The sequence below is a fragment of the Streptopelia decaocto genome (genome assembly GCF_964273445.1).
Source record: "Streptopelia decaocto genome assembly, chromosome: 1".
Lineage (NCBI taxonomy): Eukaryota > Metazoa > Chordata > Aves > Columbiformes > Columbidae > Streptopelia > Streptopelia decaocto.
Window position 1 is genome coordinate 116,519 of NC_138663.1, and position 21,885 is coordinate 138,403.

Here is a 21,885-nt window from a genome sequence, read left to right on the forward strand (position 1 = left end):
CATTACTACCAGCCGGATTAACTAGCACACATTATTTTTTATTATAAACTAGAGATTTTTTTCTCCACAGGTATTACTTCCAATTAGTGCTCCAGTATTTATAGTCCACTCTTTTAAATTTTACTACATCAATTGGAGATAATTACTGTCTGCAGAGTTTTGAGTAACAGCTAGAGTAGATGACAGGCATTATTTACTCCCAAAGACTCTTCTGGTTACTCTTATTTACGTTTTCATTCTAAATGTCTTACAGTAAGTAAGTAGTTACAATCATAAAACACCAGGGCCTTGGCATTTCCAGGAAAACCCACCGCAGCGCCTCGACGCGTCCAGAGATCGTCGGTGCCGGCTCCGCCAACGACGCGCCCAGCCAGCCCCACGGCTGGGTGCCGGCTCACCACACTTCGGGTGCCGGCTCTGCAGGTGCTGAGACATTCAAGATTGGTTTTGTATATTTTGGATTATTTTCTCTATTCTTATCAGTAGCATTAGTAAAATATTGTTAATATTTCCAGCTCTCTTCTCTCTGTCCTTCTCCCCCTCCCGATCGCCTGTCCTGAGTGGGACGGGGGGAGAGGGAGGGGCAAAAGGGGGAAGTGGGGGGGAGAGGGGGTTAACAATACACCTGCCAGGGTTTTACTGTCACCCCGCAATCTAAACCCTCGACAGGGGCCAACAGATGGGGGGTCCTGAGAGGAGACAAGAGGGCAAAAATGAGGCCTCTGGGATGTGTCAAGGGCAAATGGGGAAGTTTTGAGGGGAAGAGAGAAAAGAGGGGAATTTAATGGGCCAAGAGGTCAAACGGGCACCGTGATGCCACCAAAGAGCCTGCAGGGACCCAAAGGCAGGCAGGGTCATCGCAGAGGAGCTGGAAGGAAATGGGTTTCTGAGGGAACCAGGGGGCGAGTAAGCTTGTGAGGGGGACAGAGGCAAAGGGACGTGTCCTGAGGAGAACAAATCGAAAGGTTCTTACCTCCGAGAAGTTGTCCTGGATTTTGGTTCCACCAGCAGCCGTCCTGTGGGCCCGGCACAGCCTGGGGATCCCTGACCCGCACCACCGCAACCTTTAACGGGACACTGGGCCCTTCTAGAGCCTGAATGACAAACAGCAAGTATTTCTCTAGGACAGCTTTGATGGGGGATTGTTCTGTTTTCCCTGCAGCAGACAGGGAGAAATTTCTCCTCCCTGCCGTACCACTGAACACCCTGATTCTTCAGGCATTTTGGGGCTGTGAGCCCCCATCTCTCGCTGGCCTGCTCCTCCGGTAACATCATCGTCATCCCCCGAGTCCCCCCATTGATTCACTCCAAAAAACAAAAGTTAGAAAAGGAAAACAGCCCCAGCGGGCAGCTCATTACTTTAAAGTGCCATTCACATACGTACATACCAGAGCCCCCAAACCCGGGGGGGCAGCGCCCCGAACAGCCGCAGCCACGTCCCACAGGCCGGCAGCCGCCCCCCGGCACGCTGGGGACGGACGACGGTGCCGCGTCTCCCGCTCCGGCGCTGCTCCCCCCACCGGGGCTGGGGGTCTGCTGAGCATGGGGCGGTCACAGCTCCCCCTGAAACACAGCAATTCTACATGAGAGTTCTTGAAACATAGCCCCTCGTTTTGCACGTTTCCAGAAAGCATTTCTTATGTCAACTGCCTGATGACAGGCTTGTCTTTTGTAACTTAATCACACTATACATTAATTTAGCAGCTTCTCTTGAATTCCCCCCTTTGCAATATACTTGCAAATTCTTTGGCAGTACAAATCTACAAAATATTATCACCTCGTGCTGTGGTACAGCACAAGTATTTGTTACCCACTAGCAGTGCCAAACAGAACACTGTAGCATAATGTAAGTCAAAATGGCTCGCATCAAAATCAGAGTCATAAGATCAACGCTGACTGAGCTCTGAAGCCGCAGCTCCTGCCAGTTCTGACGGTTCTTTCTTATCTGGCACCTCTGGCTGCTTCGGGGCAAACAGCCTCTCTGCCCCCTGGCCGTGCGCTGCAGTACCCGAGTTTCGCCACAGGGCGGCAGCACTGAGACCCGCCGCGGCACCGCATTGGGGCGGCCGGGTGCAGCACCGCGCTTTGTCCACAGGACGGCGACACTGAGACCCGCCGCGGCACAAATGGCATTTCTGTCCCCCCAGAAATCCTGGGTCCCTCCGGAACTCCTGGGGGAAAAAAACATGCCCCTCGCGGTGGGGGGCTGTGCTGGTTTTGTTACAAAACAAGCTTCTCTTTTAGTGAATTTGCCTGTCAGCTAAAGCTTCATATTAGCTGCATTTTCCTGGACAACCAGATACATGTTGTGGTAAACAGAGCAATGGAATGCTAACTTGTTGCTAAGGACACATTCACATCTTGCAAGAGGGGCAACAAGAAACAGGTGAGCAAGAAACTGACCGACTGTGTATAACATCCCATTCACGTGAATACTTCATATAAAAGTGGGAGATCATGAGGATCTTGTCCTCCTAATGGATATTGGTCTCGAAATTGTAGCCTGGGAAATGAAACGATATGCTGGGAGAATCGAAGCAAAGCAAACCCCTTGGAGGAAATGGGGGATTTAACGGGATCTTAGCAGAATCCTGGCTCTACCGATGTCAACGAACCATGGAAAGCCCCCAATGGATTATTTTGGATATGTGGGAACAGAGCTTAGAACGAGTTAATGCCTAAATGGAGAGGGTCTTGTACAATAGGGATAATTCAACCAGCATTTTTCCTTTTCCCAAAGCAAAAAGGGAGTCATCTGGGGAAACCTCTGTACGAAACTTTAAAGAGAGAGAAGAGGGGTTTAACAAATGTCCCCATAGGAGGAACGCAAACTTGGAGAGATGATGAATGGCCTGCGAAAAGGATAATTGAATACTATGATCCAACCACCTGGGCCCAAGATGGAAGCTGGGGATACCGTACCCCAATATACATGCTAAACCGAATTATCCGGTTGCAAGCAGTGGTTGAAATAAGAATCAACCGGACAGCTGAGGCACTGAATCTCATAGCAAGACAGTTGTCTCAGACCAGGGCTGCAGTGGACCAAAATCGGGTAGCCTTTGATTATCTTTTAGCTGAAGAAGGGGGTGTCTGTGGGAAATGGAATACTTCTGAGTGTTGTTTAGAAATAGATGGTAATGGGGAAGCTATAATGGAAATAGCAGAGGAGATAAAACGAGTTGCGCGTGTCCCAGTACAGAAATGGAATTCTATACTTACCGGCCATTGGTGGGATAACTTCTTTGGGGGAGCTGTTTGTACCGTGTATGATCCCGTGCTTTATTCGGTTAATACATTCAGTATTCCAAGCCATGCAAATCTCAGCCGTGCCTATAGATCCTGAAATGGCAACAAAAGGAACATCGTGTCATTTACACATGCACGTACCACCACCCCCCAAAAGTGGGGGGCTCCCCTAGGAAAACAAAGCGGGGGCAGCGCCCCAAACAGCCGCAGCCCCCGGCCCGCAGGCCGGCAGCTGCCCCCCGGCACGGCAACGCTGCTGGCCAGCCTGAGCAGGGAGCTGTTCGTGCCGGCCAATATCGATACCCCCCTTCGCTCTCTCGCAGGAGAGCAAGTTCTTCAGCTTTCTGGGCAGAAGTCCCTGGAGGTAAAGGTTCAGCTCCCATTACCTGCTGGGCAGCCGTCCCCGCACGCCCAGCTTCACGTACCCCTTGCTTTACGCAAAGCTGCTTCCATCAGTGACCCGGGAGTCTTCGGCATCCTCCAGCGGACGATCCTTTCAATCCGCTCCTGCTGTTGCCGAGCATTCGTGGGCCACCGACTGCAAGATGGATCCACTGAGGAAAGAAGCCGCACCAACAACGTTAGCAGTAGCAATATTTACGTCATTAAACGTTCTAAGGAGGCACCGAGGGAGGGATGTTGTTTGCACACAAACGGGGACCTGACCCCCGTCGGGGGGACGGACGCTGACACGCGGAGACCTGACTGCGAACCCCGCGGGTCACACAGCGTCTCTGCCCCCTGGCAGCTTCTCTTCACAAGCGAGAAGAGAAAACAGGGACAGGTATCTGAAAAAACAAGGCAGAGAACACAGCAGCGGGGGGGACAGAGGAAAAGAGGCCGGAAGAGCACCGAGGAACAGGGCAGAGGAAGAAACAAATTGGCGCGGCAGGGCGGAGACGGAGGAAAAAAGCCCGGCACGGTCAATGGGACAGAGAGGAACGCGGCCACGGGCAGGGAGCGGGACACGGGGACGCAGCGAGAAACCACGGGACGCGGGGAGGTACCAAAACGTCGGCAAAAAAGACTCTTGAACACTGTTCTGAAAGTGTTAAACGGCAGGCAATTTCAATACAGCGCACCGCACGCTCAAGGATCGCCCCTGTAATCGAGCGTGCATGTGACTCACGCTTCTTGGTATTGATTACATCTACCTATTGGATATTCATTTGCTCCCAGCGCTTAGTTAATGCATTAGACGGAAGCTCTTTCCATAACCCCACCCTTCGCTGGCAGTCCATCCTTGGTGTGCCAGCGTGTCCACCAAGGGTCTCCAGCGGTCCCCGGTGCCCCCCCGCCCCGGTGTCGGCTTCTCGACCTCATTTCTTGAGCACGCCCACTGTCATTTTGTGCTGCTACTCAAGTAGCTCCTTCTCCATTCAGTGGAACGTTCCATTTTCCCAGCCTGCGAGCCAAGGACATCCCGCTTTGCCCCACCTCCAGTCCCTGTAGAGCCAGTTTTTCTCCGTTAGGTTTCTGTTACGTTAGGCCTGGTCTTGCTACCTTATGCCGAGGGTTTTCTAAAAGATTTTTGTCCCTCCTATCAACGGGAAGCAAGAAGGAGAGCAACAGGCAAAACCGATGGCAGAGCGAGAGAGACCGCGGGGAGCACAGGGGGCTGGAGGAAGAAAGAGAGGAATGAGGAGCCCCGCGGAGAGACGGAGGGCAGGGAAAAAACAACAAAAAAAGAGAAAAACGGGGCGGGGGGCAGCACGAAGGCTCAGAACAGGAACGAGGACGGGAACAGCGCCGTACAGAATGAAGAAAGCCAGCAACGCTGAGCACGACAAAGGCACAGAGAGAGAAGACGAAGGGAGGGAGGAAGGAAAGAGAAAGACAGGAAGGTCGGGGGACAGAGCAGCACGTACAGACACAGAGAGGAAGAGAACAGCGGGGGGGGGCAGACGAGAGCGCACAGCGGGGGGGGGCAGACGAGAGCGCACAGCGGGGGGGGGCAGACGAGAGCGCACAGCGGGGGGGGGCAGACGAGAGCGCACAGCGGGGGGGGGCAGACGAGAGCGCACAGCGGGGGGGGGCAGACGAGAGCGCACAGCGGGGGGGGGCAGACGAGAGCGCACAGCGGGGGGGGGCAGACGAGAGCGCACAGCGGGGGGGGGCAGACGAGAGCGCACAGCGGGGGGGGGCAGACGAGAGCGCACAGCGGGGACAAGAGCACAGCGGGGACAAGAACGGGCCAGAGAAAGCGTGGGGAAAAAGGAGACGGAGGGGCAGGGAGGCACCAGGATACAGAAGCCGGGGACGAGGCCCGAGGGCCTGGGACTCACAGCGGCTCTCGCTTTCGGTGGCTGCCAGGAGGCTTCTAACAGCTCAGACGCTCCTGTCCCCTCCTCTCCTCCCTCGGGGCGCTCGGCCGTCCTCAGCCTAGGAGAACACGGTGGGGTGTCAGGGCTGCTACCAGACGAGGCTTCGGGGACACGGAGCCTCGCTGGCTCGCTCGCCATGCAGCCGTCCCGCTCCGGGATACGCGCACGGACCTGCCGCGCACGTTGACGGCCTGGCCCGCTGCACGCCACGCAGAGGGACCCTTCGCCACCCGGAGAGAGGGGCTCCCTCTCTTGCCCGCCGCAGGAAGCAGACGTCGGGCCGACGGCCCCGCATTTCTTCCTCTTTACCTCTCCGGCTCCAGCCGCGGCAGCACCCGTCCACGGACGGGACGCGCTCCCCCGTCCCTTTTCCCGCCGCGCTGCCAGACGAGCCTCGCCAGCCCGAGGCGGGCGCAGCCGACGGCATCCCCGGGGTGGCAGCGAACGGCCGCATCCTCAGCGTGGCCTCTGGAAGCGGGAAAGAAGAAGCAGCAGCCGTTAGCACCGTAGCTCACCCCTGCCTGAGCCTGCTCCTTCCGCACGGGCCACCGGAGAGGTGCCGAGGGCCGGCCTGCCGCCTTCACCGTGGGGCTCGGGAGCGGCCCGGGAACACGGGACGGGTTCGCAGGAGCTGCCGCGGCTGGGGGCGGCTGCACGGGGCGAGCGGGGCCGCGGGAGGAGGCTCAGGGGGAGCTCTGGCGAGCTGGGGACGCACCCGGCATCTGCCCCTGGCCGGCTGGCGCCTCCTGCTCCTCTGCGGCACGCTGGCCAATACACTGACAATACACCTATTAGTTAAATAGAAACTAAGCACTCTGCTTCTAAACAACGTGTTATTTAATCTTCTTTCTCCCTCTTGTCATGCAGAAGGATCTAAAAGGTGAAAAATATCCCCTCAGCGTGCAGGGGGTAAGAAAGCATTTTACCTCACATCAACTGGTTAATGAGGGTATGAGTTCTATAACTTCATCACAGCATACACTAACTTGGCAGCTTCTCTCGAATTCCCCCCTTTGCAATATACTTGCAAGTTCTTTGGCAGTATAAATCTACCAAATATTATCACCTCCTGCTGTGGTACAGCACAATTATTTGTTACCCACTAGCAGTACCAAAGAGAACACTGTAGCATAATGTAAGTCAAAATGACTAGCATCAACATCAGACTCATAAGATCAACGCTGACTGAGCTGTGAAGCCGCAGGTCCTGCCGGTTCTGACGGTTCTTTCTTATCTGGCACCTCTGGCTGCTTGTGTTTCTCATCTGGCACCTCTGGCTGCTTCGGGGCAAGCAGCGTCTCTGCCCCCTGGCCGTGCGCTGCAGTACCCGAGTTTCGCCACAGGGCGGCGACACTGAGACCCGCCGCGGCAGCCCCGGGCGAGCGCTCGTGCCGAGTGTCGCGGGAATCCCGAAAAAAAAAACCCAAAAAACAAACGCAACAAAACAAAAAAGCACACGGAGAGCCGCGGCACGGAAGCCGCGCCTACAGGACACGGAACCCGCCGCGCCTCGCCCCGAGCTCCCGCCGAAGCGGCGCCCCACCACCGAGCCTGCAACCGCGCCTCAGCTCCGCTTTTAAACGCGCCCCCACTAACGGGGGCTGCGCCGCTCCCGGAGGGACTGCCGGACCGGGCACGGGCGCTGCGCCGGAGGGAGACGCGGCTCCAGACCGCAAGCCTTCAGCGCACCTGCCCTCGGGCTCGCACGCCGCCCACCAGCTTCGCCAGCTCGGCCGTAAGGGCGGGGGGGAAACGGAGCCCATCCCGCTCCCCCCGTTCCAACGGCACGGTCCCCGTGGCTGCACTCACCTGCCGCGTCTCTCGCCGCTCCGTTCCCCTCGCGCTCTCCCGCCGGGCTCCGCGGGCACCGACCCCGCCGGCCGCAGCGAGCGCTCCGCAGCAGCCCCGACCCCCGTTCCCGTTCGCTCCCGGTTACCCCCCCCCCCAACCGAGGCGCTCGCGGTTTGGACATGCGCAGTAGGGATACCGCAGCAACCGCCCCTTGCCGCGTCCCGGTTGGCTGCCTAGGACACGTCAATCACCTCTCTCGCCGCCTATCAGCGCTCGCTATTGGGGCATGCGCAGTAGGGAGACCGCAACGCCCGCCTCTTCGGCAACATCATTGGCTGCCGGCCGCATGCCAATCACCATGTTCTCCGCCTATCAGCGCTCGCTCTTTGGGGCATGCGCAGTACGGACCCTGCAACGCCCGCCCCTCTGCCAACCTGATAGGCGGACAGAATGGCAACTGACGTGCCTAGGCAGCCAACCAGCGCTCCGCCCCTCCAGCCCTCCTGCCCTCCCGCGCCATCTGATTGGCCCGCTCTGAATCCTCTCAATCCTCACCCGCACGGCCTCTCCTTGGGGAAAAAACATGCCCGAACACTAGGGAGCCGTGGGGAAAACAGTGAGAGACAAGACGGACAGCAGCAACGGCAAGTGCAATCTGGCTTCAATTCTGATCGTGCACTTCAAAGCCTCTCTCAGTCCTACCAATGACTGTTCCTTTTCTGGAAGGACAAACTTTCTTACCTGAACATCCTAAATTGAAGACTCCACGGAACAGAACGGGGATTGAGCCGCAGGACAACGGGCCATCGATTTACACTAATGGGGAAAAAAAACCCTAGAAGTCAACCGCAAATTTAAAATTGCACGTGTCTTTTCCAAGCAGAATGAGCCTGTGATTCCCCAAAAAAGGAGGGCAAAGAGCAGGTCAGCTTATCAGAGAAAGACAGTGACAGGGAGCCAGACGAGTGACACAGAGAGAGGGAGAGCGAGGCAAACGGGACGGAGAGGCCAAAATGAGCGCTCCACAGCCTCCCCCCCCTCGCCCCGAGACACCACGGACGAGTTGGCCAGGCAGGCAGCTGTTCAAACGGGATTGAGTCGGCGCACTCTGATTGGCTGCTTTCCACACCACCGCGCCGTCCTCCTATTGGATGCGCCTTCCGCGGTCCGCGCCCAGGTGCCCGCCTCACGTCGGACCTGACTGAGGACTGCGCACTTTGGGCATGCGCAGTACAAACACCCCAACGCCCGCCCCTCCGGCAACCTGATTGGCTGCCTACGCACATCAATTGCCATTCTCCCCGCCTATCAGCGCTCCGCCCCTCCAGCCCTCCCGAGCGATCTGATTGGCCCAGTCTGAAACCTCACCATTTAGAAACAGTGGGAGATCATGAGGATCTTGTCCTCTTTGTCCTTTTTCGTCCCTTCTGCTTATGGAGACATTAGGCGAGTAAGCTTGTGAGGGGGCCAGAGGCAAAGGGACGTGCCCTGAGGAGAACAAATCGAAAGGTTCTTACCTCTGAGAACCCCGCGGGTCACACAGCGTCTCTGCACCGGCACCTGCCCCCGGCCGGCTGGCGCCTCCTGCTCCTCTGCACTCCTCCAGATGCCCTCCTCAGCTTTAATGGGTTTTCCTTTCCCCAAAATATTACTAGACATTTTTGATGGTGACAGCCATGACTCAGATACCTCAGTAGAGAAAAGGAAGTTCCATTTATTTGATGTGTGCTTGCATTTTTCAGCTCAGAATTTAAAAATGCTAATAGAGAGCTTGGCCCTCAATATACTTTTTAACGGAAATTATGTGAATATACTACATATTAGAGCAGCCTCTTGACATCAGGAAGGAGACCTGTCTTAACAGTTATGCTGCTGAAGAACATTAAATGAACAATATACATCTTGTCCTGTTAAAGGGCTTTACAGAAGACCATAATAAAGTTTTCTGTGAGATGTGGCTCTGGGCTGGTTCAGACCATCTCTTCCCCAGTCCATCTCTCCTTTAAGTACCAGAAATAAGCTTCCACACGGACAAGGGGTGGTTTAGGAAAAGTCAACAGACTAGGAGGCATTTATATGAAAAGCACTTAAATTATCTAATCTCTGTAGCTCATTTAAGGACTGCTAGGGGAAGAGAAGGTAGAGATAAAGAAACTTAATGAGGTCAGGCCAAAAAATCAACACATGATCAGCAATCAAATGCTTGCTAACTGCTGCCTGGTCACTGTAAGTGATGAGTTTGACAGTTTCTCAAGAAGGGAGACCATTACAAAAATAGTAAGAACGTTCCACTAAAAAAAACCCACTGAGCCAGTATTAAAGCCATAGTAAACAGTGAAAGCCTAGTAAAGCACTGTTAGTCATTGCTAAAGTATCGCTAAGCAACCCTTTAGCCTCCTCAGGACCGGATCAGCTTAATCACAGCAATAACTCACAGCCCCTCAGCCCTGCTTGCAAGGTTTAGTTTGAAGGGCTGTGTAATTTCCTCTGACACTCGAGTGAGAGTCGCCACTCCAACTCCCAGCCCCTACAGGACTGCAGATCCCAGGGGTTCCAGAAGCCAGGCTGCAGGACACAGCAGCCAATTCATCCTAAAAGACACACAATGTTAATTCATCCTCACACTTCAGTTCTTTGCTGGTTGATAATCAGCAGCTGATACCCATTTCAGTACTGATTTAAAGGAGCTCGGCCTTGTTCTTGCCCAAAGCTACACTAGCTGCAGTCAAGATTTCTTATAAACTGGATTTAACTCCAGTAAAAGACTGAAACCAGGGAACTCCTGGGCACAGACCTCATTGGACTATTGCTCTGAGGTGACAGCTTACCGCTAGGCATTGCTACCATTTCCCATCTTTATTTTGTATGCCATTTACATCTGTACCATCTCAGCAGGACCTCCAAAGTGGTCCTTCCCTCTATATTAGTAATAAATCACCCACCAGAGTGAATTCAACCAGGGTGCCAGCCCACTTGGTCTAGTCTCTAAAGCAAGCTCCAAAGAAAGACAAAAGGAATAAGTGACTTGACCATCACCAACCTGATGTGAAACCCAATGGGATGAGAGGTCAATTAGAGAAGAGCACTAATAAACTGATACTTCAAAAAAAGCCAAGGAGCCTGAGAAAAACAAGTTAAGCAAGTCTTGCAGGTATCCCTAGTGCTGCCCACCCTGTGGTCCCAGGCGCTGGGGAAGCAGCATCCGGCAACCCATCCACTTTCCCAGACTGCAGCCAACAACACGGGGAGTTCCCAGACACCTTCCCAGCCCTTCTTTGCCTCCATCTGAACGTCATTCTCAGATTAGCATAGCTATACTAACAACCAAGCTCCTCAGCCTACACAGTGCTTTGACAAAGGTACAGCCACTTTCATCTCCAGTCTGACAGATGTGGTTTGTCACCAGCTAGACCCACAGCGTGGTTTTAACGAGCCGTGAGGATTTACTCCTGTAGTTATCTGCTTCCCTTGGCAAGGTGATAATTTCCCGTGAACCAGAATTACTTGTTCACTCTAAAAGTTTAAGTCCATGCCTACAAGAGACATATTTGCTCACAGTAATTTTTATAACAGGAAAATAAAGAGATGGGGGGCAGTATTGCTTTTTAGTGAAATCAGGGTGACAGCTACAGAAATACATACTCAGATATTGCGCCTTTGTCAGAATTACCATTTCAGAGCAGGAAAGAGGCGCCATAGAAGTCAGAAACCATTATATATTATCTTTGCTTGAGGAAGATCCCAAAAAATTCATGCCCTTTCATAGAGCTTGATGTCTGAGGCACATGGGGCCAGCTCATATACTCTTACTCACATGGACGAAGAAATGCTCTCCCACCAACACGACGGTCTGGGGGAACTCCTCCCTAATTTAAACAATTCAACTCCCAGCTCACGAAGAAAGAGTTCCTTTCTTTACTTCCTGAAAAGACAATGCACATAAGCAACATACAAGGTGGTTTAGCTTCATTACAGCGACTGCTCCAGATGCTCCCTGAGGGAAAGGAACCAAGAGCAACCCCAGTGAGGGCTCTGCCCAGCTCCCACAGCGCCCAGACACAGCAAACAGAACCACCAAGGGATGAACAGGTCCAGGGCCACCCAAGGAACCCAGTCAGGAGCAAATGCAGACAGGACCAGACAAGCCACAACACACACGCAAGGGGCCACCCAGGAGACACCTACCGACAGCATCAGTCCAAGGAGCACAGGCAACAACAAGGCTGCAGACCAGCACTCCTGCAGCAGAGCTCAAAGAGCAGGTGAGAGCCCTGGGCTGAGCTTAAATAGGATCCAGGGCCTGTGGTCAGGCTGTGGGTGAGGTCCCAGGTGAAGCTGTTCAGACCCATTAAGTCCACCTGACACATAGACCTGCTGGTATATGGTGCATTAAGCCATACTGATTTATTCCTGTGTAAGACCAAAAGCAGACACCCGTCACATATCAGAACATCTCCCAAAACAACCCCGTGATAAAATCCTTTGGCTTCCCTGAACCGTGGGTCTCTGGTTGTGAGCAGCCCATTCTCAGGTTAGACCTCGCCTTGCCTGATGAAAATGCTGGGCTGACAACAGGCAGTGGCAGTGCAGATAGATTTTATGTTTTTTTCTGAGTTCCCAAATTTCTCAGGTTAATGCCACCCCAGAAAAAGCACATCACACAGTTTAAAAACTAAGCCGCCTCCAGTTGAATTTACTTTCCCGCACACCAGCTCCCCTGGGGCAGAGCTCTGAGGAACAGAAATGCCTGGCTTTAGACAGTCAGATTTGAATAAGGCCGTGATAAATTTATTTTTCCTAAAATCCAGCATGTATAGACAGTGTAGCCCACCCTTCCTTTCACATCTTCCCTATCTGAGGCTGAGCCATCTTCCTTATATTATCATCTCGTGCTATGGTACAGCACAATTATTTGTTACCCACTAGCAGTACCAAACAGAACACTGTAGCATAATGTAAGTCAAAATGACTAGCATCAAAATCAGACTCATAAGATCAACGCTGATGGAGCTCTGAAGCCGCAGCTCCCGCCGGTTCTGACGGTTCTTTCTTATCTGGCACCTCTGACTGCTTGTGTTTCTTATCTGGCACCTCTGGCTGCTTCGGGGCAAGCAGCGTCCCTGCCCCCTGGCCGTGCGCTGCAGTACCCGAGTTTCGCCACAGGGCGGCAGCACTGAGGCGCGCCGCAGCACCGCATTGGGGCGGCCGGGTGCAGCACCGCGCTTTGTCCACAGGACGGCGACACTGAGACCCGCCGCGGCACAAATGGCATTTCTGTCCCCCCAGAAATCCTGGGTCCCTCCTGAACTCCTGGGTCCCTCCTGAACTCCTGGGTCCCTCCTGAACTCCTGGGTCCCCATCCGGAACTCCTGGGGGAAAAAAACATGCCCCTCGCGGTGGGGGGCTGTGCTGGTTTTGTTACAAAACAAGCTTCTCTTTTAGTGAATTTGCCTGTCAGCTAAAGCTTCATATTAGCTGCATTTTCCTGGACAACCAGATACATGTTGTGGTAAACAGAGCAATGGAATGCTAACTTGTTGCTAAGGACACATTCACATCTTGCAAGAGGGGCAACAAGAAACAGGTGACCGAGAAACTGACCGACTGTGTATAACATCCCATTCACGTGAATACTTCATATAAAAGTGGGAGATCATGAGGATCTTGTCCTCCTAATGGATATTGGTCTCGAAATTGTAGCCTGGGAAATGAAACGATATGCTGGAAGAATCGAAGCAAAGCAAACCCCTTGGAGGAAATGGGGGATTTAAGGAGATCTTGGCAGAATCCTGGCTCTACCGATGTCAACGAACCACGGAAAGCCCCCAATGGATTATTTTGGATATGTGGGAAGAGAGCTTAGAACGAGTTAATGCCTAAATGGAGAGGGTCTTGTACAATAGGGATAATTCAACCAGCATTTTTCCTTTTCCCAAAGGAAAAAGGGAGTCATCTGGGGAAACCTCCGTACGAAACTTTAAAGAGAGAGAAGAGGGGTTTAACAAATGTCCCCATAGGAGGAACGCAAACTTGGAGAGATGATGAATGGCCTGCAAAAAGGATAATTGAATACTATGATCCAGTCACCTGGGCCCAAGATGGAAGCTGGGGATACCGTACCCCAATATACACGCTGAACCGAATTATCCGGTTGCAAGCAGTGGCTGAAGTAATAAGCAACCGGACAGCTGAGGCACTGAATCTCATAGCAAGACAGTTGTCTCAGACCAGGGCTGCAATGGACCAAAATCGGGTAGCCTTAGATTATCTTTTAGCTGAAGAAGGGGGTGTCTGTGGGAAATGGAATACTTCTGAGTGTTGTTTAGAAATAGATGGTAATGGGGAAGCTATTATGAAAACAGCAGAGGAGATAAAACGAGTTGCGCGTGTCCCCGTACAGAAATGGAATTCTATACTTACCGGCCATTGGTGGGATCACTTCTTTGGGGGAGCTGTTTGTACCGTGTATGATCCCGTGCGTTATTCGGTTAATACATTCAGTACTCCAAGCCATGCAAATCTCAGCCGTGCCTATAGATCCTGAAATGGCAACAAAAGGAACAGGGTATAAATTGATGATTTTCAAAGATAACACCAAACTGGACCTGGCCGCCGCTAGGCAAGCACTAGCTAACTTTGAGGCCAAAGCACGAATCAAGAGGATAAAAAGAAAACGTGGCAACTGTCAAAAATGCACTTGTGATTCGTGCTAAGATGTTGAATGTTTACAGATATAACCAAATGAGGCACGGGCTCTGAACCTGGAAAAAGGAAAAGCTGTAGTTTTTGCCGTTCCAGTGCACGGTCAGAACCAAGGCCTATCCAAGAATTAAACCGAACTACGGCACGCCTCACCGCTACATACAGAGCCGGCTTTACACCGCAACGGAGCACAGCAACAACCGGTACCAAAAGCCCGGCCCCAGCTCTCAGCAAAGAAAGACTCCTCACCCGTCCTCGCGTGTCCCCGCGGCGACCCGACCGAGACGAGGAGTCTCTCCACAGAAATCCCCAGGGCGCGCCGAGAGAGTCCTCGACTCCACGGGTCCTGCGGCCGCACAGAGCGGGTCCTCCGGCCGCCTCGCCGCCCGAAACGGGGAAAGAAACGGGACGGCAGAGTCAGCGGCGCTGCTAAGCCGCGTGCTGTACTGCATTGGATGAGGTTAGTTATAACCATTTGGTTTCTCGCTGACAACACATCTGTTAATTATTCATTAAATATAAACTAAGCTCTCTGCTTCTAAACAACGTGTTACTTAACCTTCCGTCTCCCTCCTCTCATGCACAAGGATCTAAAAGGCGAAAAATGTCCCCTCACCGTGCAGGCGCTCAGGAAGCATTTCCCCCACGTCAACCGGTTCATGAGGGCTACATCTTCTATAACTTCAACGCAGCATACGTTAACTTGGCAGCTTCTCTTCAAAAGCGAGAAGAGAACACAGGGACAGGCACCTGAAAAAACAAGGCAGAGAACAAAGCAGCTGGGAACATCGTGTCATTTACACGTGCACGTACCACCACCCCCCAAAAGTGGGGGGGCTCCCCTAGGAAAACAAAGCAGGGGCAGCGCCCCAAACAGCCGCAGCCCCCGGCCCACAGGCCGGCAGCTGCCCCCCGGCACGGCAACGCTGCTGGCCAACCTGAGCAGGGAGCTGTTCGTGCCGGCCAATATCGATACCCCGCTTCGCTCTCTCGCGGGAGAGCAAGTTCTTCAGCTTTCTGGGCAGAAGTCCCTGGAGGTAAAGGTTCAGCTCCCATTACCTGCTGGGCAGCCGTCCCCGCACGCCCGGCTTCACGTACCCCTTGCTTTACGCAAAGCTGCTTCCATCAGTGACCCGGGAGTCTTCGGCATCCTCCAGCGGACGATCCTTTCAATCCGCTCCTGCTGTTGCCGAGCATTCGTGGGCCACCGACTGCAGGACGGATCCACTGAGGAAAGAAGCCGCGCCGACAACGTTAGCAGTAGCAATATTTACGTCATTAAACGTTCTAAGGAGGCACCGAGGGAGGGATGTTGTCTGCACACAAACGGGGACCTGACCCCCGTCGGGGGGACGGACGCTGACACGCGGAGACCTGACTGCGAACCCCGCGGGTCACACAGCGTCTCTGCCCCCTGGCAGCTTCTCTTCACAAGCGAGAAGAGAAAACAGGGACAGGGATCTGAAAAAACAAGGCAGAGAACACAGCAGCGGGGGGCACAGAGGAAAAGAGGCCGGAAGAGCACCGAGGAACAGGGCAGAGGAAGAAACAAATTGGCGCGGCGGGGCGGAGACGGAGGAAAAAAGCCTGGCACGGTCAATGGGACAGAGAGGAACGTGGCCACGGGCAGGGAGCGGGACACGGGGACGCAGCGAGAAACCACGGGACGCGGGGAGGTACCAAAACGTCGGCAAAAAAGACTCTTGAACACTGTTCTGAAAGTGTTAAACGGCAGGCAATTTCAATACAGCGCACCGCACGCTCAAGGATCGCCCCTGTAATCGAGCGTGCATGTGACTCACGCTTCTTGGTATTGATTACATCTACCTATTGGATATTCATTTGCTCCCAGCGCTTAGTTAATGCATTAAACGGAAGCTCTTTCCATAACCCCACCCTTCGCTGGCAGTCCATCCCTGGTGTGCCAGCGTGTCCACCAAGGGTCTCCAGCGGTCCGCGGTGCCCCCCCGCCCCGGTGTCGGCTTCTCGACCTCATTTCTTGAGCACGCCCACTGTTATTTTGTGCTGCTACTCAAGTAGCTCCTTCTCCATTCAGTGGAACGTTCCATTTTCCCAGCCTGCGAGCCAAGGACATCCCGCTTTGCCCCACCTCCAGTCCCTGTAGAGCCAGTTTTTCTCTGTTAGGTTTCTGTTACGTTAGGCCTGGTCTTGCTACCTTATGCCGAGGGTTTTCTAAAAGATTTTTGTCCCTCCTATCAACGGGAAGCAAGAGGGAGAGCAACAGGCAAAACCGATGGCAGAGCAAGAGAGACCACGGGGAGCACAGGGGGCTGGAGGAAGAAAGAGAGGAATGAGGAGCCCCGCGGAGAGACGGAGGGCAGGGAAAAAACAACAAAAAAAGAGAAAAACGGGGCGGGGGGCAGCACGAAGGCTCAGAACAGGAACGAGGACGGGAACAGCGCCGTACAAAATGAAGAAAGCCAGCAACGCTGAGCACGACAAAGGCACAGAGAGAGAAGACGAAGGGAGGGAGGAAGGAAAGAGAAAGACAGGAAGGTCGGGGGACAGAGCAGCACGTACAGACACAGAGAGGAAGAGAACAGCGGGGAGACACACAGACAAGACAGCACAGCGGAGGGGGGAGACGAGAGCGCACAGCGGGGGGGGGAGACGAGAGCGCACAGCGGGGACAAGAGCACAGCGGGGACAAGAACGGGCCAGAGAAAGCGTGGGGAAAAAGGAGACGGAGGGGCAAGGAGGCACCAGGACACAGAAGCCGGGGACGAGGCCCGAGGGCCAGGGACTCACAGCGGCTCTCGCTTTCGGTGGCTGCCAGGAGGCTTCTAACAGCTCAGACGCTCCTGTCCCCTCCTCTCCTCCCTCGGGGCGCTCGGCCGTCCTCAGCCTAGGAGAACACGGTGGGGTGTCAGGGCTGCTACCAGACGAGGCTTCGGGGACACGGAGCCTCGCTGGCTCGCTCGCCACGCAGCCGTCCCGCTCCGGGATACGCGCACGGACCTGCCGCGCACGTTGACGGCCTGGCCCGCTGCACGCCACGCAGAGGGACCCTTCGCCACCCGGAGAGAGGGGCTCCCTCTCTTGCCCGCCGCAGGAAGCAGATGTCGGGCCGACGGCCCCGCATTTCTTCCTCTTTACCTCTCCGGCTCCAGCCGCGGCAGCACCCGTCCACGGACGGGACGCGCTCCCCCGTCCCTTTTCCCGCCGCGCTGCCAGACGAGCCTCGCCAGCCCGAGGCGGGCGCAGCCGACGGCATCCCCGGGGTGGCAGCGAACGGCCGCATCCTCAGCGTGGCCTCTGGAAGCGGGAAAGAAGAAGCAGCAGCCGTTAGCACCGTAGCTCACCCCTGCCTGAGCCTGCTCCTTCCGCACGGGCCACCGGAGAGGTGCCGAGGGCCGGCCTGCCGCCTTCACCGTGGGGCTCGGGAGCGGCCCGGGAACACGGGACGGGTTCGCAGGAGCTGCTGCAGCTGGGGGCGGCTGCACGGGGCGAGCGGGGCCGCGGGAGGAGGCTCAGGGGGAGCTCTGGCGAGCTGGGGACGCACCCGGCATCTGCCCCCGGCCGGCTGGCGCCTCCTGCTCCTCTGCGGCACGCTGGCCAATACACTGACAACACATCTATTAGTTAAATAGAAACTAAGCACTCTGCTTTAAACAACGTGTTATTTAATCTTCTCTCTCCCTCTTGTCATGCAGAAGGATCTAAGAGGTGAAAAATATCCCCTCAGCGTGCAGGGGGTCAGAAAGCATTTACCTCACATCAGCTGGTTAATGAGGGTATGAGTTCTATAACTTCATCACAGCATACACTAACTTGGCAGCTTCTCTTGAATTCCCCCCTTTGCAATATACTTGCAAATTCTTTGGCAGTATAAATCTACAAAATATTATCATCTCGTGCTGTGGTACAGCACAATTATTTGTTACCCACTAGCAGTGCCAAACAGAACACTGTAGCATAATGTAAGTCAAAATGACTAGCATCAACATCAGACTCACAAGATCAACGCTGATTGAGCTGTGAAGCCGCAGGTCCTGCCGGTTCTGACGGTTCTTTCTTATCTGGCACCTCTGGCTGCTTCGGGGCAAACAGCGTCTCTGCCCCCTGGCCGTGCGCTGCAGTACCCGAGTTTCGCCACAGGGCGGCAGCACTGAGACCCGCCGCGGCAGCCCCGGGCGAGCGGTCGCGCCGCGTGTCGCGGGAATCCCGAAAAAAAAAACCCAAAAAACAAACGCAACAAAACAAAAAAGCACACGGAGAGCCGCGGCACGGAAGCCGCGCCTACGGGACACGGAACCCGCCGCGCCTCGCCCCGAGCTCCCGCCGAAGCGGCGCCCCACCACCGAGCCTGCAACCGCGCCTCAGCTCCGCTTTTAAACGTGCCCCCACTAACGGGGGCTGCGCCGCTCCCGGAGGGACTGCCGGACCGGGCACGGGCGCTGCGCCGGAGGGAGACGCGGCTCCAGACCGCAAGCCTTCAGCGCACCTGCCCTCGGGCTCGCACGCCGCCCACCAGCTTCGCCAGCTCGGCCGTAAGGGCGGGGGGGAAACGGAGCCCATCCCGCTCCCCCCGTTCCAGCGGCACGGTCCCCGTGGCTGCACTCACCTGCCGCGTCTCTCGCCGCTCCGTTCCCCTCGCGCTCTCCCGCCGGCCGCAGCGAGCGCTCCGCAGCAGCCCCGACCCCCGTTCCCGTTCGATCCCGGTTACCCCCCCCAACCGAGGCGCTCGTGGTTTGGACATGCGCAGTAGGGATACCGCAGCACCCGCCCTTTGCCGTGTCCCGGTTGGCTGCCTAGGACACGTCAATCACCTCTCTCGCCGCCTATCAGCGCTCGGTTTTGGGGCATGCGCAGTAGGGAGACCGCAACGCCCGCCTCTTCGGCAACATCATTGGCTGCCGGCTGCACGCCAATCACCATGTTCTCCGCCTATCAGCGCTCGCTCTTTGGGGCATGCGCAGTACGGAGCCCTCAATGCCCGCCCCTCCAGCAATCTGATAGGCGGACAGAGTGGCAACTGACGTGCCTAGGCAGCCAACCAGCGCTCCGTCCCTCCAGCCCTCCAGCCCTCCCGCGCCATCTGATTGGCCCGCTCTGAATTCTCACCCGCACACTCAGAAATTGACTAGGTTGGGTTTTTTGTCTGTCTTACACACACGGACTTGCACTTCTCTGAGGAAACAAATTCTTTTTTAAGCACGGCCTCTCCTTGGGGAAAAAAAATGCCCTCTCCGAGCTCCCAAACACTAGGGAGCCGTGGGGAAACCAGTGAAAGCCAAGACCAACAGCAGCAATGTCAAGTGCAGTCTCCCTTCAATTCTGATCGTGCACTTCAAAGCCTCTCTCGCTCCTACCAATGACGGCTCCTTTGCTGGAAGGACAAACTTTCTTACCTGAACATCCTAAATTGAAGACTCCACGGAACAGAACGGGGATTGAGCCGCAGGACAACGGGCCATCGATTTACACTAATGGGGAAAAAAAATCCTAGAAGTCAACCCCAAATTTAAAATTGCACGTGTCTTTTCCAAGCAGAATGAGCCTGTGATTCCACAAAAAGGGACGGCAAAGAGCAGGTCAGCTTATCAGAGAAAGACAGTGACAGGGAGCCAGACGAGGTGACACGGAGAGAGGGAGAGCGAGGCAAACGGGACGGAGAGGCCAAAACGAGCGCTCCACAGCCTCCCCCGCCTCGCCCCGACCCCCGTTTCCCCGTTAACTCCCGCTACCCGCCCCGAGACACCACGGACGCGTTGGCCAGGCAGGCAGCTGTTCAAACGGGATTGTATCGACGCACTCTGATTGGCTGCTTTCCACTCCACTGCGCCGTGCTTCTATTGGATGCGCCTTGCCGCGGTCCGCCCCCAGGTTCCTGCCTCCGGGTCGGACCTGACTGAGGACTGCGCATTTTGAGCATGCGCAGTAGGGAGACCTCAACGCCCGCCCCTCTGGCAATCTGATTGGCTGCCTACGCACATCACTTGCCTTTCTCCCCGCCTATCAGAGCTCCGCCCCTCTATCCCTCAGGAGCCATCTGATTGCCCCGCTCTGCATCCTCACCCGCCTGCTCTGCCGGGACGCCCACGCCCTTTGGCCGCGCGGCTTCCAGCAGCCGCGTTTAAAATGGAACAACAAACCGCGCTCATTTGCTTTACACTGAAAAGGGGGGCGGGTGGTCACCTACCCATAAATTCATTGTGAACAGAGAGAGCCCTAAGGAGCTCCGGCCGGCAGGTTTCTCTCCCCTGTGCCCGGGACCGAGGAGACGCCGCTGCCTCCTGCTGCCGCCTCGCCCGTTCCCCTCGCAGCGGGGCTGCCCCCGGAGAGCCGGGGGCCTCTCTGTTTCCCGGCGGCTCATCGGACCGCTGCCCCCCCTTTCTGACCGGCACGACCCCGCCCGCAGCGGCAGCGCCCCCTCGTCCCCCAGCACGGGCACAGGGCGCCGCTCCCCAGCTGCAGTACCGGGATGTGGCCACCAGACGGCAGCACCGAGGGCGGTCACGCAGCGCCCCCCGGGCCCCGCAGCGCGGGCGCTTTTCTTGACCCGTGGGCAGCCTGAGCTCCCTGAGCGCGCTTTCCCAGAGCCGCGGACATGGCAGACACACTGATAAAAGATAAAACCCCCACATTTATAAAGTATTATTTTCCTCAAGATGTGTTCTGGCCTAATAAAATATATTGCCTCTGCCTGTGCCCGTGCCTTGTCTGCAGCAATAACTCGGCTCCTCCGCAGCTGTGGCAGCTCTGGGGCTGTTACGGGGTCAGTTCCAGCCCTTACCCGCAGCTGAGCAGCAGCCGGGCAGGTGTTGCTGTTCTGGGCGCCTCGCATCCTTCAGGAACGGTTCTCAAACGATCCTGCGCAGCGATGCCCAGAGCCAGGACAGCCCGCGGCGGTGGGACAGGAGCACACGGCGGGGGCGCGTCCCGGCTCGGGGCTGTTTCCGCAGGCGCTGTGAGTTGCTCCGTGAGCTGGAACCAACCTCCTGATGCCCCGGCCCGGCCCTTTGTCCCCGGCTTTCCCAGGGCAGCCCAGCGGGTCGGTCACACAAACTGTTCTCTGCTGGCACCACCCAGCCGGGCCACCTGTGTCTGTGGTTCTGGGGACACCCCACGGGCTCCCTGGAAAATGGACATCACAGCACTGACAGGGGGCGTTCAGGAGCCTCTGCGCTTTCGGGTTGGTTTGTTTGGGGTTTTTTTGCCTCTTTTGTTGTTTTTATCATTAGCTTCTTGTTGTTGGTTTGTTTGTTTTAAGCTCTTACTCTATATAGCTCATCCATGGTGCTTATAGAGTACGGATAAATCTACCCTGCTTCCTCACAGGAGACAAGCATCTTGCTTTACAACAGGTGACTGAATCTGCTATAGAAAAGTTCAACCACCTCCTGTACAGCAAAGGATAAAAGAAAGTATGGATTTTTGTTGCATCTAATCCATAATGCAAGTACCAATTAACAATACATTAGCAGTGGGTTCCTTCAAATATTCACTGTGAAGGCAGTTCCTGGCCCGATTATATTATCATTCTTACTATTTTACAGGAGAAACACAGGGCACGGCTGATTTTGCCCACGTGCAGCGCAATGATCACACGGGTGCGGGGAACCGGGTGAAAGGCCCTAGAGAAGGAAAATCGGGCTCCGTGTGCTACAAGGGGTATAAAGCAGAAAAAAGAGCAGTGAATGTGTATAATGACACAATTAGATGTTTTTTCAGCTCCATGATGTGCTCTTCTACTAACAGCATCTGCTGGAGTTGATATCCTGGACACCAACAGGCGGGTTCTGGCGTTGTGCCCACGGTGATTCCTCCACTGTGGCCGTGGGTGACAACAGACACA

The 21,885-nt window shown here is 55.3% G+C and overlaps 3 long non-coding RNA genes across 3 annotated transcripts; all 3 read right to left on the reverse strand.

The window, feature by feature from the left end:
• Nucleotides 1-326: 326 nt before the first annotated feature.
• On the reverse strand, nucleotides 327-9,468 carry LOC309446644. The gene is made up of 3 exons (XR_014185478.1): nucleotides 8,882-9,468; nucleotides 974-1,094; nucleotides 327-426 (listed from the first exon to the last, which is right to left on the reverse strand). It is a non-coding gene; the product is annotated as an uncharacterized lncRNA (long non-coding RNA).
• Nucleotides 5,540-7,424, reverse strand: LOC309436729. Its single transcript, XR_014183400.1, has 3 exons — nucleotides 7,383-7,424; nucleotides 5,883-6,041; nucleotides 5,540-5,631 (listed from the first exon to the last, which is right to left on the reverse strand). It is a non-coding gene; the product is annotated as an uncharacterized lncRNA (long non-coding RNA).
• A 7,372-nt stretch (nucleotides 9,469-16,840) lies between the features above and the next one.
• LOC309435154 lies at nucleotides 16,841-18,693 on the reverse strand. The gene is made up of 3 exons (XR_014183114.1): nucleotides 18,652-18,693; nucleotides 17,184-17,342; nucleotides 16,841-16,932 (listed from the first exon to the last, which is right to left on the reverse strand). It is a non-coding gene; the product is annotated as an uncharacterized lncRNA (long non-coding RNA).
• Nucleotides 18,694-21,885: the final 3,192 nt, after the last annotated feature.